A 14,920-nucleotide genomic window follows, 5' to 3' on the forward strand; every position below is an offset into this window, starting at 1 on the left:
ATAGCAAGGGTAGCTAGGTGGGGCAGTGAGTAGAGTACTGACCTTGGGAAAGACCTACAGATCTTTATGACCCTTGATGGCTCAGTTTTCCTTATCTGTAAAATGAGGATAATTATAGCATTTTCCCCACAGAGTTGCAAGTATCAAATAGAGATACAGTATTCAAAGTACTTTGCAAATAGTTAAGCATGATATAAACACAATATCATTATTATTAGTAGTAGTAGTAGTAGTAGTATTTAATATTTTCCTTATTCTTTAGGTTCAACTTAAAGAAAAAATACAATTTTTACATCTTTTTTATTCACTTTCCACTTCATAATTAGAAGTTAATTAAAAGTCAGATTCTCTTTCCTTCTGAAATAAGAGCTAGGTAGCTCAGTTGAGAGAGGACCAGACCTGGAGTCAGAAGGACCTGGGTTCAAACCTGGCATCAGATGCTTCAATTCTCTTACCTTCAATTGTCTAGCCCTTGCCAGTCTTCTGTCATCTAAGACAGAAGATATGGGGTTTGATTTTTTTAGTCTGAATGTTGAAGCCACATTGTGAGGGTTTTTCATTATTAAAAGAGGAGACAAAGAGGAGTAATATATGATCCTTGCCTTCAAGGAGCCAGCAAAAAAGAGAAAGAGCTACATATTACCTAAATTCAGTAGAGAACAACCATTTAGAAAAAGAAATCCCATTTAAGCCAACAAATATATAAACATAATGCATCTTACAATGATAAAGCAAAATCAGTTGAAAACATCAAAACAAAAGCAAGCTAGATGGCACAGTGGACAGAGTGATGGACCTGGCATCAGGAAGACATCTTCTTAAGGTTCAAATCTGGTCTCAGATAATTACTAGCTATGTGATCCTCCTGGGCAAGTTATCTAACCCAGTGTGCCTCACTTTCCTCATCTGTAAAATGATCTGGAAAAGACAACGGCAAATCACTCCAGCATCTTTGCAAAGAAAATCCCAAATGGGGTCAGAGAACTGGATGCAATTGAAACAACTGAGTGACAACAACAATTTATCAAAATATTTTCAACTTGATTGTGTTCTTCTGGCTGAAGTTCTTGAGTATTCCTAGGAATTTCCCACCTCCCATACATAAATCAGCAGAAGGCTGTCTCCTGCCAGCTTGTGGGCATATCATCTTCTGAGTGGTATGCTGGAGAATTGCTCTGATAGGAGTTCACTAGTAAGTTTGAGGACTGTGCTGCTCAGAGGGAGGAGCACAAACTCCTCTCTCAAGGTCACTTTCAGATCTATGAATATGTAATGTCATAAACAAGGAATTAATATTGATGTTGATGCATCAGACTTCAAGGCAATGAAGGAATGCCTGCAAAATAGAACCTTTCGCTTAAAATTTTGAAATATAAATGTACAAGGAAAAAATATTAAGGAAACAGTAACCAAGTTAAATAATCAAGTCTGAATTGATTTAAGCAATATCACAGAATAACATATTAGGCATAAAAGGAATGCCTGCTGTTTCGTAGAAAAAAAATCTCCTTAAAGAAAACTGATGTATTTAAATAGTAAACTTCTTTTCTGGCTCAGAAGACAAGCTTTCTTCAAGAAATTATTACTAAGTATCTTTAAGTACTCTATAAGTTCTAACAATAACATAAATATAAGGTAATAACAATATTATCTTACAAAGTCAGGGTTCATAGGAGCAGAGCCATAAATTGGGTGGGTCATCAGAGTTTTATCCCGAGGGCACCAGAATTAAGAAGGCACTGGCAGAATTTTGCTTGTCCATCAGCTAGAGACAACAGTGTTTAATGCCTAGTTAGCAAGAATAATCATATCCCTCAGAGAATGTACTTCCTTTTTGCAACTAGGACTTACCCTTCAGTCCACTCCAACCCATTCTGTTTGGCTTCCACAAGATCTCTGTCCAGCTGAATTTTCTTAATTAATTATTGTATTATTTTCACAATGTGAATTTAAAAGTTGATTTGAATAAGTTTGTGGTTCCTTTAGGACTGGTAATTCCCAACATTTCCTAGTACTTTATCAAATTTGTGATCAGAGGAGGAGTAGAGATATGGGCTTCAGGTATGTATTCCATATTTCGAGAAAACAAGATTCAGGCTCTGGTCCTAACTGAAAAACACTTCTCTATGGACCTAAAAGCCTCTGATAATATTAAGGGTCAGAGCAAAGATAGGTAGGAGGATCCTAAAATTCAACAGGGTAAGATTGGATACAAAACCTTCAAAAATGAAATTCTAAAAGCAAAAAGGCAAATCATTCCAAATAAGAGGGAAATTGGAAGTCATCTAAAGAGATTGATGTGGATACACAAAGAAGTCACTTCTGCTTTGAAAAAAGATATGAAATGGGGTGGGTTGGGGGGGGGGAGGCCCTAGGTGGCTCAATGGATGGAGATGTAGGCCAATAAATAGGAAGTCCTGCGTACAAATCTGACCTCAGACATTTCCTTGCTGTGTGACCTTGGGCAAGTCACAACCCCATTGTCTGGCCCTTACTGCTCTTCTGCCTTGGAATCAATAGATTGTATTGATCCTAAGACAAAAGGTAAGGGCTAAAAAAAGATATGAACAGAAAATAGAAATGGGTACATGGTGTAAGATAAATGTAAGAGTATGGAGTAGTCCAATGGGAATTATGTCCAGAGTGCTAAGCTTAGAATGAATTAAGATTGATGAGGCAAGCTATGAACCAAAAAAGGATGAGTTTTTTTTAGTCATAATAAATGAAAGAGGAATGCCAGAGAAGGAATAAATGAGAAAGGCTGGAGAAAAGCAAATTTTTTAACCATTTTCAGAAGAGGGAAGAGAATGAAGTCTGCATACCATGTGCTGCCACTTAACTTGTCTTTGCTTCTTGAAAAAATTCTAAAACAGCTAACAATAACAACAATAACAATGCCTAGCATTCTAGAGGGCTTTAAGGCTTACAAAGCTCTGTGCAAGAGACTGATACACCGTGGCACAATAGAATGTAATGGATTTCTCCATTAGTGGCAATACAGTAATCCTGAACAACCCGGAAGGATCTACGAGAAAGAACACTATCCACATCCAAAGAACTGTGGGAGGGAGTAGAAACACAGAAGAAAAACTACTGCTTGTTTACATGGGTCAAAGGGGATATAATTGAGGATGTAGACTCTAAATGAACATCCTAGTACAAACATCAACAACATGGAAATGGGTTCTGATCAAGGACTCATGTAATACCCAGTGGAATTGCATGTCGTCTACGGGAAGGTGTGGGACGGAAAGAATATGATTCTTGTAACCAAGGAATAATGTTCTAAATTGACTAAACAAAATTTTCTAAAGTAAAAGAAATTAAAAAAACAAAGATCTGTGCATGTTATCTCATTCTTAAAAAGATAATTTAGTGAATATCTAGAAAAGGAAGCAAAGGGTATGTCAACCCACAAAGAGTTACCACAGCTTCATTGAAAACTGGTCACGCCAGACTAACTAACCTTTTTGTCTTTTTGGATAGGACAACTAGTAGAACACAAGGATGTAGTAGATAAAAGTTTACCTACATTTTTACAAAGCATCTACAAAATATCCCATAATTTCTTGTGGCAAAGAAGAGAAAATCTGAACTAGAAAATAGTACAATTAGATGCTTCATAATCTAACTCAAAGAGAAGTTTAGCCAAAGTTCAAAGTCAAGTTGGCAGACAGCTTCCATTGGTACACCCCAGAGAACTGTGCTTGGCCCAGTGCTGTTCAACCTTTTTTATCAGTGATGTGGATAGAGCCATATATAGGATGCTCTTCAAACTTGCTGCTAACACCTAGCTGGATGAGGGAGCTAACATACAGGATAACAGACAGGATCCAAAAAGCATTTGACTAAAAAAACACTACATTGAATTTAATCATTCAAAAGGGAGAAATGAAAAAGTTTAAGTTCAAACATTCAACTTTGCAAACATGATGGAGAAGGCAGGTTTGGGGGGAAATATTTCGGGGTTTTAATAGACTGCTAACTCAACAGGAGTCAGTAGGATGATGGGATAGCCAAAACATTAATATTATCTTGTACTGCTATTGAGAGGCACTGATTCCAAGAACATGAAAGTGATCATCTTTCTTTCTTTGCCCTAGTCAGACCACAGCTAATTCTATTCATGAATAAACTGTAGAGTATCAACAGTAGTGAGTATCAACTAAATTGGTCAAGGATCTTAATTGCATCCCATAGGAATTAATGAAGAAACATTTCTAGACCAGACACTACACTAAATTCTAGATTCTGGGGATATAACAAAAATAAGACAATCCCTGACTTGACATTCAAATAGGAAAATCATATAAGAGAGTGGTGACCAAGGAAGGAAATTTTTATCTGAGGAATCACAGGAATGATAAGTAGAGTCAGAGGGCAGTTGATCTCCATGACTTTTTTAAATAATAGTATTATAGATGCTATTCCTAGACTACTCCTAGAGCAAGAATTAGAAAACAAATGTGACAGAGTGAGAAGGATGGTTATACATTTGATACATTTTGTGGCAAGATGTCTGGACTGGATAATTATATAAGATGTGAAGCATGGTTTGGGATTGGCCAGGTAGAGTATATTAGAAGAATTTACACTCACCAATCAGGACAACTTTCTCAGGGTGGGATTCAAAAATAGGAGTGGATTAACTCTCCCTGGGAATGGGGTCATGATCCTTGGAAGTCTGATCTAGATAATGCTTTCCAGGTAGGGAGATGGGGGAAGCAGAAGAAGAGCAGGTGGGAAGGTGTCCAAAGTGGATGGCTGAATGGAAAATTAAATTGTCTAGAGGTTTGAGGGATCAGCTGAAGGAACTGAAAGTGTTTAGCCTAGAGAAGAGTCTAAGTAATAGTAATACTTTCTTCAAGTATTTGAAGTGCTGTTATGTGACTTAGACTTTGTCTGAGAGAATAGAATCAGGAGCCATAAGTAGAAGTTCCAGAGAGGAATGGATCTGATGTTAGGAAAAGCTTCATAACAATTAGCATTATCCAAAAGTGAGATAAACTAAGAAGATGGTTAATTTCCCTTCAGATCCCTTGTCAGAGAAGAAATAGTTGAGACTCCTTTGGTATTTGGTTGGACTAGATGTTCCCATCCAACTCTAAAATTCTTTGGTTCTGTGATTCTATTTTTAGAAAATATCAATGAATTTCCAGGTGGGACTTGCAGGTAGGTAGTTGATATCATGGGTCTGACTTTCAAGTAAAGGGATTAAAGTCTTGTAAAGATATTTGGGGGGTGATCTTCTATCCTTCCAGACTGGAATAGAATGCCATTTCTTCCAAATGCCTTCCCTAACTCATTCAGTAATAACCCAACCTTCTCAGAACTCCTAAGACCACTTCAGTTACACCTGTCTAGTGGCACTTATCCTGCTGCCTTGCACTTCAATATGTGGTAAATTACAACTTGATCTTAGCCCAAAAAGCAGAGAAGTAATGTGCACATAGTGCAGCAAAGGATTCAGAGCTAAAAGAGAATTCTTATCTCCATCATGTTTTCCTTTTTCTCCTTGTATCTTCCTTTTATGTGTTGTCTTACTCATTAGAAGGTAAACTCCTTGGAGGCAGGGGCTGTTTTCCTTTTTGCTTTTATTTATATTCCCCGAACTTAGCATAGTTCCCTTCATACAGCAAATGCTTAACAAATTCTTGTTGACTTATCTCTTCTACTATTTTGGAAGCTTTGAGGGGAAGAAAGCATGTTACATATTCCCTACTGTGCCAAACTTTATGACCTAGACATGGGAAATAAGAATTTCTAGCATAGAAAGCACACAGCAGGCAATTTTGAAAGAGATTTTAGTGGATCTAAACAAATTATGTTCCAAAGAAGAGAAGGCTTAATTCACAGTTCAGTAAGTAAACCTGACTCTTGGAACTGAGGAGATAACAGTAGTAATTGATGCTGTAGTCAGGGAAACAGGGATTGGAGGGAGGACTCTGGTAGATTTCTCAAGCATCAAAACCAAAGTCTCTCCCCTTTAGCCTTCCATATCTCCTAACTCCTTTCAATTGTTCTTTTATCTAGGCACTAGAAAAGTTTTCATTTCTTGGAATTGTCTTGATTTGAGATAGGGAAAGATATTAGAGGTAGATAAACTCGTTCTTTTCAGATTTATAGCTTGGAGAGTCCTTAGAGATCATGAGGAAATAGAGTCCCATAAAAGTGAAAAGACTTGGTCAAAGTAACATAAATAATAGCAGAGCCAGAACTCGAATCCAGGTCTGTGGACTCCAGTGGATTAGTGACCTATCCAGTGCATCGTTTTGCTCAAAACAATCTTAGCATTTCAAATCCACTTTCTAGATAGGTAGATAAATGAGAAAGAAGAAAATGAAGAGAAGGAAAGGTCTTCCTTCCTGGCTTTAGTGAAACTAATTATTATATAATTATTATATATTATTATATAAACAAATTATTGCAGATAAATTCTGAAGGAGAATTTTTTTAAATTCTACTTGGGTGAAATTAAAAGTTTGCTCCAAGGATAGTCTTCTATCTATGTGAAAAGAATAAATATAAAACAAAATACAATATATATATATATACATATATAATTACTGTTGTAATTCATGGATACTTTACAAATTTTCTGACTACCCAGATCACTATTATTTATCTCTCTCAGACCTACAACTCCTGATTTTGGGGGGACAGGTTGGCAAAATCCAGGCAGAAGTAATTCTCTGACAAGAAATGAAATTTATATCACCCAGGTATTTCCACTCATGTCTTCCCTGCATCCCACTAGGAAAAGCTAACCCAAACCTGTCATTTGTGATCGCTTTGGAAAGCAGCTGCCTAAATACCAACCCTGAAACCAGCTCCTAAAAGATTGGGTTTTTTCCCCCTTGAAATTGGGTTATTACTGGAGCCAGGAGAGAGATTGAGAGGGTCCAGCAAGCTGTCAGATGGAATAGGGTAAAGCCAAGTGCTCCTTAAGAACTTCAAATCTTCCCTGCTTGATACCAAGAGATTTTCCCATGGTCACATATCCAGAATGTCTTGGAAGTCACACTTGAACCCTTCCAGTCTTCCAAACTCCACAGTATGTCACCTTATACGTATATCATTGAACTCCTATTCAAAATTTTTAGTCCAAATGGATTTGAGGACTCCTATGGGGGTTTCTCCTTATCCTGGCATCTTTGGCTGTCCCATGACAATTGTCAAGGATGTGAACCAAGACTATGTCAACTTCTTTTTGTATTTTTTTACAAACAACTATGTGGTCTTCTTAAGATTTCTGACATTCCAAATCCAGCCCACAAATTTTGTCTTATTTTTAAAAGCATTTCTTGATTTTCCCCTTGTTTTATTCTTTGTGAAGGGAAGAATGGGAAGACTTAATTGCCCTGGAGTAGAAATAATTGAGTATAGGACTGTGAGACTACATCCCTAATTTCTTGTGTTATTTAGATCAAAGTCAGAGCAGTGAATTAAGAACAAGCCAGAGTCTACAATTCACTATTTCTTTAAATCATCTTTCAGCCTCTTCTCTTTGCCAAGAAAATCTAAGAATTGTATTAACCATAATGATAATGTTTTGCATTTATATTCTCAAAGTGCATTAGAGTCATTAGGCAGTTAATGCAATGACACTGTTGTAAGGTAGGTCAGTATCATTATTCCATCTTAGTGATGGGAAAATGGCATCGAGGAGAGATTCAGTCTTAGCCCTCAGTTTTATAATCAGTCAGGTCTAGAAACTAGGTCTCCTGAGTCCCAGATGTTAGAGGTGTAATGAATAAACCAGTGAAGTCCATTGTCCTCTGAGCATGGCAAAATTTTTAATTAATAAGGCATATTGATCAATCAACAAATATTATTGAGTGCTTGCTATGCTTGTTTCTTTCAGTCCGAAGCAGACAGCTTATGGGATGTAAAGGAGCAAAAAAAATCTCTCTCTAACCTGAAAGAGTTTCAGTGGAGGTTAGATGGCTCAGTGGAGAGAAAACCAGGTCTGGAGACAGGAGATCCTGGGTTCAAATATGGCCTCAGTCACTTCATAGCTGGGCAACCCTGGGCAAATCACATAACCCCCAAATTGCCTGACCTTTATCATTCTTCTGTCTTGGAACCAATATTTTGTATCAATATCAGTAAGGGTTTAAAAAAAGACAGATTTCCTGCTTCAACACCTTTGCTGATTGCTTTTACACATTACCTAGAACTACAATGGTCTTTACCCAAAAGTATTGAACTCGGAGTTAGGAAAAGCTATGCTCACATACATGGAGGTCACTTAAACTTTCTAGATGGTAGTATCTCCGTATACAAGATGGGAATAGTAATGTCATAATTACATATATCAATAATTATCAATATACATATAAAACATAATTGATAATTATCATAAAAGCTTATTGTTAGAGTCACATAAAATCACTCAACAGTTATTTAATAGGCATCTAATATGTGCCAGACCTCAAGGATGTTCAGTTGTTTTTAAGTCATGTCCAACGCTTTGTGATCCCATTTGGGGTTTTCTTGCCAAAGATATTAGAGTGGTTTGCCATTTCCTTCTCCAGCTCATTTTATAGAGTAGGGAAACTGAGGCAAACAGGGTTAAGTGACTTGCCCAGGGTCCAGCAACTAGTAAGTGTCTGAGGCTGAATTTGGACTCATGAAGATTAGTCTAACTGACTCAAGACTCTGCCTTCTATCCACTGCACCAGTTATCAACAAATACAGAGACAAACTCTGTCCTCAAAGTGCTTTTATTCTTTGGGGTAGAAGAATATATATATATCCACAGACAAGTAAATACACTATAAAAGTATATGTAAATATATATGCATTTATAAATATATATTACAAACATCAGATGCTTGACAAATGCAAAGTAAATACAAAGCAATCACGTAAGGTCTTTGCAAACTTGAACTCACTCAATAAATGCCAGTTATTATTGTTGTTAATGTTTTAATCTCTCACATTTAACCCAAGTCAAATGCTGCCACCTCCATGAAGCTGTCGCTGATTCTTCCTCCTGCCCCCTCTCCTTCCCACACTGAGCTAGCAGTTACCTCTCAGCCTCTCTGAACTAATATTGAACTTCATCTATACTCTTTTTATGAACTTACCTTGTTCTGTTCGGCATTATAATAATTGGCATAAAGTGATTCCTTCCATGCATCTCAGCTCTGTGAGAACAAGAGGGACTTCAAGGGCCACCACAAAGAAAACTGAGGCAGAAGACAATGGAAGATGGACTCAATGGGACCAAGACAAGGGCAAGGGATGCAGAGAAGACTAGTGGACAGAGGCCGGGGCACATCACAACTGGCTTAGCCAAAGCTGGAGCCCTTTGAAGGACAGTCCTGCTCATAGGGCTTTCCCCCTTTGCTTCCCTGGTCTGCAGAATTCATCCCATTGGATTGCAAATCCAAAAATCTCATTCTTTTTACCTGGCTCATGACCTGCAGGTGAAGGAGGAGGTTTGGGGAAACAATGAGGTGAAGAGTTCAAAACAAAGGATCATTTAAAGGAGCAAATTAAAACTTGCTCTGCAATTCTACTTTATTGCATTTTAATAAACCACGTGTGTACTAAGAGTCAGTCACCTTATGAGTCTTATGAATGATGCTGGTTGGCAGAACTCAGTTGATGTCTGTCAGGCAAATTTGTTAGCCGAAGGTAATGTCTCTGCCTCTGTCTGTCCATCTGTGTGTGTAAGTACACACACATATACATGTATATTCATACATACACATACACATTTTATATAATATATATGTTTAAAGTAATATTTTACTTTCACATCCATAAACCACTATTAAATTCAGGACCAGGGCTGGCCTTGCCCTGAGGGTTCTTTAAAGCATTAAGAGAGAAAAAGATTAAGGGTGTATAGAGGAGCAGGTGGACTGATTGGTGGATAGAGAGTCAGACCTGGGAATCAGATGGACACAGGTTCAAATCTGGCCTCAGGTACTTCCTAAATGGATAACTCTGGAGAACTCTCATCACCTTACCCCTCTTTTGCCTTGGAACCAATGCACAGTATTGATTCTAAGACAGAAGGCAAGTGTTTTTTAAAAAAGAGTATATAGATCTGTAGTCTGAGTCTGGGCAATAGAAACAATGCAACCTTATTCCAGCCATTGAGGAGGTCCATGTGGGCACCATGGATACCCTTTGGTAAAACTACTTGGTTGGTGGCTTGTATGTTGCATCACTTGGTGGACAAATAATATATCTCCTTGTTGTCTCCAAGCAACCCTACTAAAGTCTCATGGAATAATCAACTATCACTAAAGCAAGGTATAGGTAGACTGCCTTGGCATTTGCGACAATGTGACAACCTGCTTGGGGCATCCCATAAATTACAGATCAAAACTGCACAATAGCACTAAGACTTTGGGACACCCTATATTTTTTCTACCCTATTTGAATGCTTCTAAAGACTATAAAAGGCAGAGGAAGCCTCTATTTCTGCCCACCATGCTGCTGTTGATCCAAAGGATCTAGAAATCTAATGTGTCCCTCCACTCTGTATAATGGAAACTTGCTACCAGACTCCTTTCCTTTCTTTCTTTTTTTCTTCTTTTTTTAAACAGTTGAGCCTTTAATGACCAAACCACAGCTCAAAGATGCTTCTTACATGCAGTGGCTCTGTTAACTGCTTATTTCTCATGCAGGAAAACGTCTGCAGACAAACAATGATGTTTGTTTGAAAACTTCAATTCCTCACTAAAATTATCAGTTAGATAACACACCTACATCGCTCAGGCAGTTTTAATAATTGGGTGTCTAACCACCAAAAGAGCATTTGATGGATAAGTTAGGCAGGAATCAGTCAGTATAAGGCTGACGTGACTTTGGTACTGTTAGTTGCTTGATGTGCCTGAGATACACTGAGGAAGGAGGAAACATCCCTCTTCAAAAATGAACAAATAAATGTGGGTTTTGTTACATCATTACATCAGCCCAAGCTACCACCCAGCAATCATTGCCATGTAGACATCAAATTCCAGAAAATTCCTTTCTTCGAACTTGAGGTGAGACTTCTGGGAAGGAAAATCTGGGAGATATCGCTTAAGGACCACGCAGAAGAATAGGGATGGAGTGAGGCATTAAAAGGATATACTCTACCCTAAGGATGCCTAAACACCAGAACTCTGAAGGTCTCCTATGGCAGATGATGCCCAGAAGGGGTCAATATTGAGATTTTGGAATGAGGAAAACTTTTCACACACACACACTTTTTTGAATTGGCAATGTCTGTCTCAATTCACTAGTCTCAATTTAGGGTATGGCTCTATCCCCCTTTCGCCTCTTTTGTGTTGGGAAATTGGGAAAGAAAAATCCCTGATGAAAAGAGATTTATCTGTTTAGAGCTAATGAGGTTATTTCTTCAGAGATTTAGTCTGTAGCAAAGTTTCACATGGCAAAACTAAAAATTTCTAAAATATAGATTTCATAAAATTTATAAAATGCTTCAAGCCCCAGGCAACCTACCTATTACCAGCCTGGGAAAGTGGACTCTGAGCCAACTGAATTTGGGATAATCAATTATCCAGAGGATTCCCTCCCTTATTACTTTTTTATAAAAAAAACACAAGTTCAGAATGCAACTGGATTTATCTAATTTCCATCTAGTAAACCATTGTTTAAAAGAACAACCAGTAAGCAATATTTAAAATAGCAAATATGGGAAATCAGGGAAAGCCCATATTCACTCAGAGGGTATGGTGGATCTGGAAGCCCCAGACTGTGGGAGAAGATGCACAAGAACCCCCAGCCTATGTCAAGTCTCTTTCTTGGGCTAATGATGTACAGTTTTTATTCTCTCTAATGAGGTTTATTCTTTCTTATATGGGTAGTATGCATTTATCTAGGTCAGAGATTTCCCAAGTGGGGACTGTGGCATTGGCAAAGGGGAATGCTATCAAATCAGGTTAAATGGTATCCTCCCACATCAAATCTACACAACAATCCACCCTTATTCCTTAACACTTTTCTCCATCACTACTTTCCTTTTTCTGTGTAAGTTCCCAAGGGTCTCTCCTTCCCTTTTCCCCCAATTTTGAGCTCAGTGCCATCTTCTCAGGTCAGATATAACTTGAACTAACTGCTGCCCACAGCAGCTATGCACATGGTACTGTTTCCCAAAATTCTATTGACATCAACAGTAGAAATGAGGATTTAGCTCAGGAAGAGAAGAAGTGATTATGGGACAGGAACTGGGAGGTGGAATTTTCTAATACATTGCAATTTTAAAGTTGTCTGGATCAGGATATAGGAGATGAGAGTTGGAAAGAGTGAATGGTAGAAGGAATATTAGCAGTGGGTGGCATGGTTCATTACTAAGTATTTCTTTGCTATTTTAAATATTGCTTACTGGTTGTTCCTTTAAACAATGGTTTACTAGATGGAAATTAGATAAATCCAGTTGCATTCTGAACTTGTGTTTTTTTTATTAAAAAAGTAATAAGGGAGGGAATCCTCTGGATAATTGATTATCCCAAATTCAATATTTGGAATGTAAGAGTTATAAAAAAAAGGACTGAGAAAGGTTTATTCTGTCTATTTCCCAGAGGGTGAAGTCACCTCTGTGCAGGGTGTCTTCTGTTCTTTAGCTATCAGCAACAAGATAGCCAAGGAACCATCCAGCAGTTGTTAACCACTGATGAACTATAGCCTCAGACTAAGCTCCCTGACCCAATACAGAGTTTTCTTGGCAAAGATACTAAAGTATTTCTTCCTCCAGCTTATTTTACAGGTGAGGAAATTGAGGCAAATAAGGTTAAATGATTTGCCCCAGGTCATACACCTAGTATCTGAGGTGAGATTTGAACTCTTAGAGATGAGTCCTCCTCACTCCAGGCTAGTTGATTTATCCACCATGCCAACTAGTTGCCCTTCAAAATAATAGATAGATAGATAGATAGATAGATAGATAGATAGATAGATAGATAGATAGATAGATGGATGGATGGATGGATGCATGGATGGATAGATAGATAGAGAGAGAGAGAGATGGATGGATGGATAGATGGATTGGATGGATGGATGGATAGATAGATAAAGAGAGAGAGAGAGTGAGAGAGATGGATGGATGGATGGACAGAGAGATAGATAGAGAGATAGAGAGATAGAGAGAGAGAGAGAGAGATGGAGAGAGAGATGGAGAGATAGATAGATAGATGATAGATAGATAGATAGATAGATAGATAGATAGATAGATAGATGGATGGATAGATAGAGAAAGAGAGATGGATGGATGGATAGATGGATGGATGGATGGATGGAGAGAGAGAGAGAGAGAGAGAGATGGATGGATGGACAGAGAGATAGAGAGAGAGAGAGAGAGAGAGATATGGAGAGAGAGAGATGGAGAGATAGATAGATAGATGATAGATAGATAGATAGATAGATAGATAGATAGATAGATAGATAGATGGATAGATAGAGAGAGATGGATGGATGGATAGATGGATGGATAGATAGATAGAGAGAGAGAGAGATGGATGGATGGACAGAGAGATAGATAGAGAGATAGATAGAGAGAGAGATGGAGAGATAGATAGATAGATAGATAGATAGATAGATAGATAGATAGATAGATGGATAGATAGATGGATAGATGGATAGATGGAGAGAGAGATGGAGAGATAGAGAGAGAGATGGAGATAGATAGATAGATAGATAGATAGATAGATAGATAGATAGATAGATAGACAGACAGACAGACAGATAGATACACATACAAACCTACAGAGACAGAGATAGATAGATAGATAGATAGATAGATAGATAGATAGACAGATCTCTATATGTACTTATATAAAGTATGTATATATATATATATATATAATGTTTTAAGGTACCATAGTACCAGAAACATAGTAGGCACTTACATAATACTTGTTGATTGATTAATTGATTGACTGGTTAGTTCTCATTGTGTCTTCTGCCAGTTAACAACAACAGGAAGAAAAGAGTCATCTTTTAGTTACCTTCTGCAAAAAAAAAAAGAAAAAAACTTAAATTCTGCCAGGGTCAGACTCATTAAGCAAATTATATTACCCAGCACTGCCAGAAGAATCATTTTCTGTTAGATGAATTTTTCAAAGATAATCTCTCCCCAACCTGTTGCAGTTGTTCCTTTCTCTGAGTAATTATGCCTTTTTCTTAATCAACTAATTTCATCATTTTAAAATCATAGGACTAAAGAATATCAGGCCTAGAAGGGACCTTTGAGATCATCAAGTTCAACTTGTTATTTCTGAGATATAAAAACCGAGGCCATTTTCATAAGGTAGGATACCTTGTCCTTCTTTTGACATGCCATAACTAGAAAAATAATGGAACTAAATTGGAGCAAAATCAGAAAGAACACCAGGTCAAACCTTGTGTAACAGAGAAATGAAAGCCTGAAAGTATTCCTGAAAGAGAAGGAAGCATGATGCCGGTCTCTTCTCTTCAAATGTCTGTCGCTTCACTTGATGGCAAACTGGTACCAAAGCCAATCCTAACAAAATGGGGGAAGAGGGTCTGGGCCACCCCATTACACCCACAAAAAGAGTCTCTTCCCCTCTTCCCTCAACACTTTCACATAGGTGAAGCTAGATTGAAATGGACTTCAAGGACTCACCCTGAAGACAGTGAGTCACCAAAAGGTGACAGTCAGACTGGCAGTAGGGAGTAAAAGGGAGAAAGGGGCATCTTCCCAAATCTGCCATGACATAGTAGGAAGTGGTTTCCCAGTTGTTTATATGTATATGAACCTCATTTTTTTTTCAGTAGTTGCTGTGAGGACCCAGTCCCACTAGCTCCCAGAGCTGCTGCTTTTGCTGCTTAAATTATATTTGAGCCCTCCCCTCCTCACCCCCTCCCCCTCACCCCACCATGATTGTGGCTCATTGGACAGTTCTACCAATTGGCTCTACAGAGAGCTTTGATTGTC

At 37.9% G+C, this 14,920-nt stretch overlaps 1 long non-coding RNA gene across 1 annotated transcript in view; it reads right to left on the minus strand.

Moving 5' to 3' along the window:
• The window catches only part of LOC130457105 (uncharacterized), a 35,706-nt gene extending 21,034 nt beyond the window's left edge, over positions 1-14,672 (minus strand). Inside the window, exon 1 of the long non-coding RNA XR_008916113.1 lies at positions 13,872-14,672. This is a non-coding gene — a long non-coding RNA (uncharacterized LOC130457105). The remainder of the gene's footprint in view (positions 1-13,871) is intronic.
• Positions 14,673-14,920: the final 248 nt, after the last annotated feature.

Source organism: Monodelphis domestica, chromosome 2, assembly GCF_027887165.1.
Source record: "Monodelphis domestica isolate mMonDom1 chromosome 2, mMonDom1.pri, whole genome shotgun sequence".
Lineage (NCBI taxonomy): Eukaryota > Metazoa > Chordata > Mammalia > Didelphimorphia > Didelphidae > Monodelphis > Monodelphis domestica.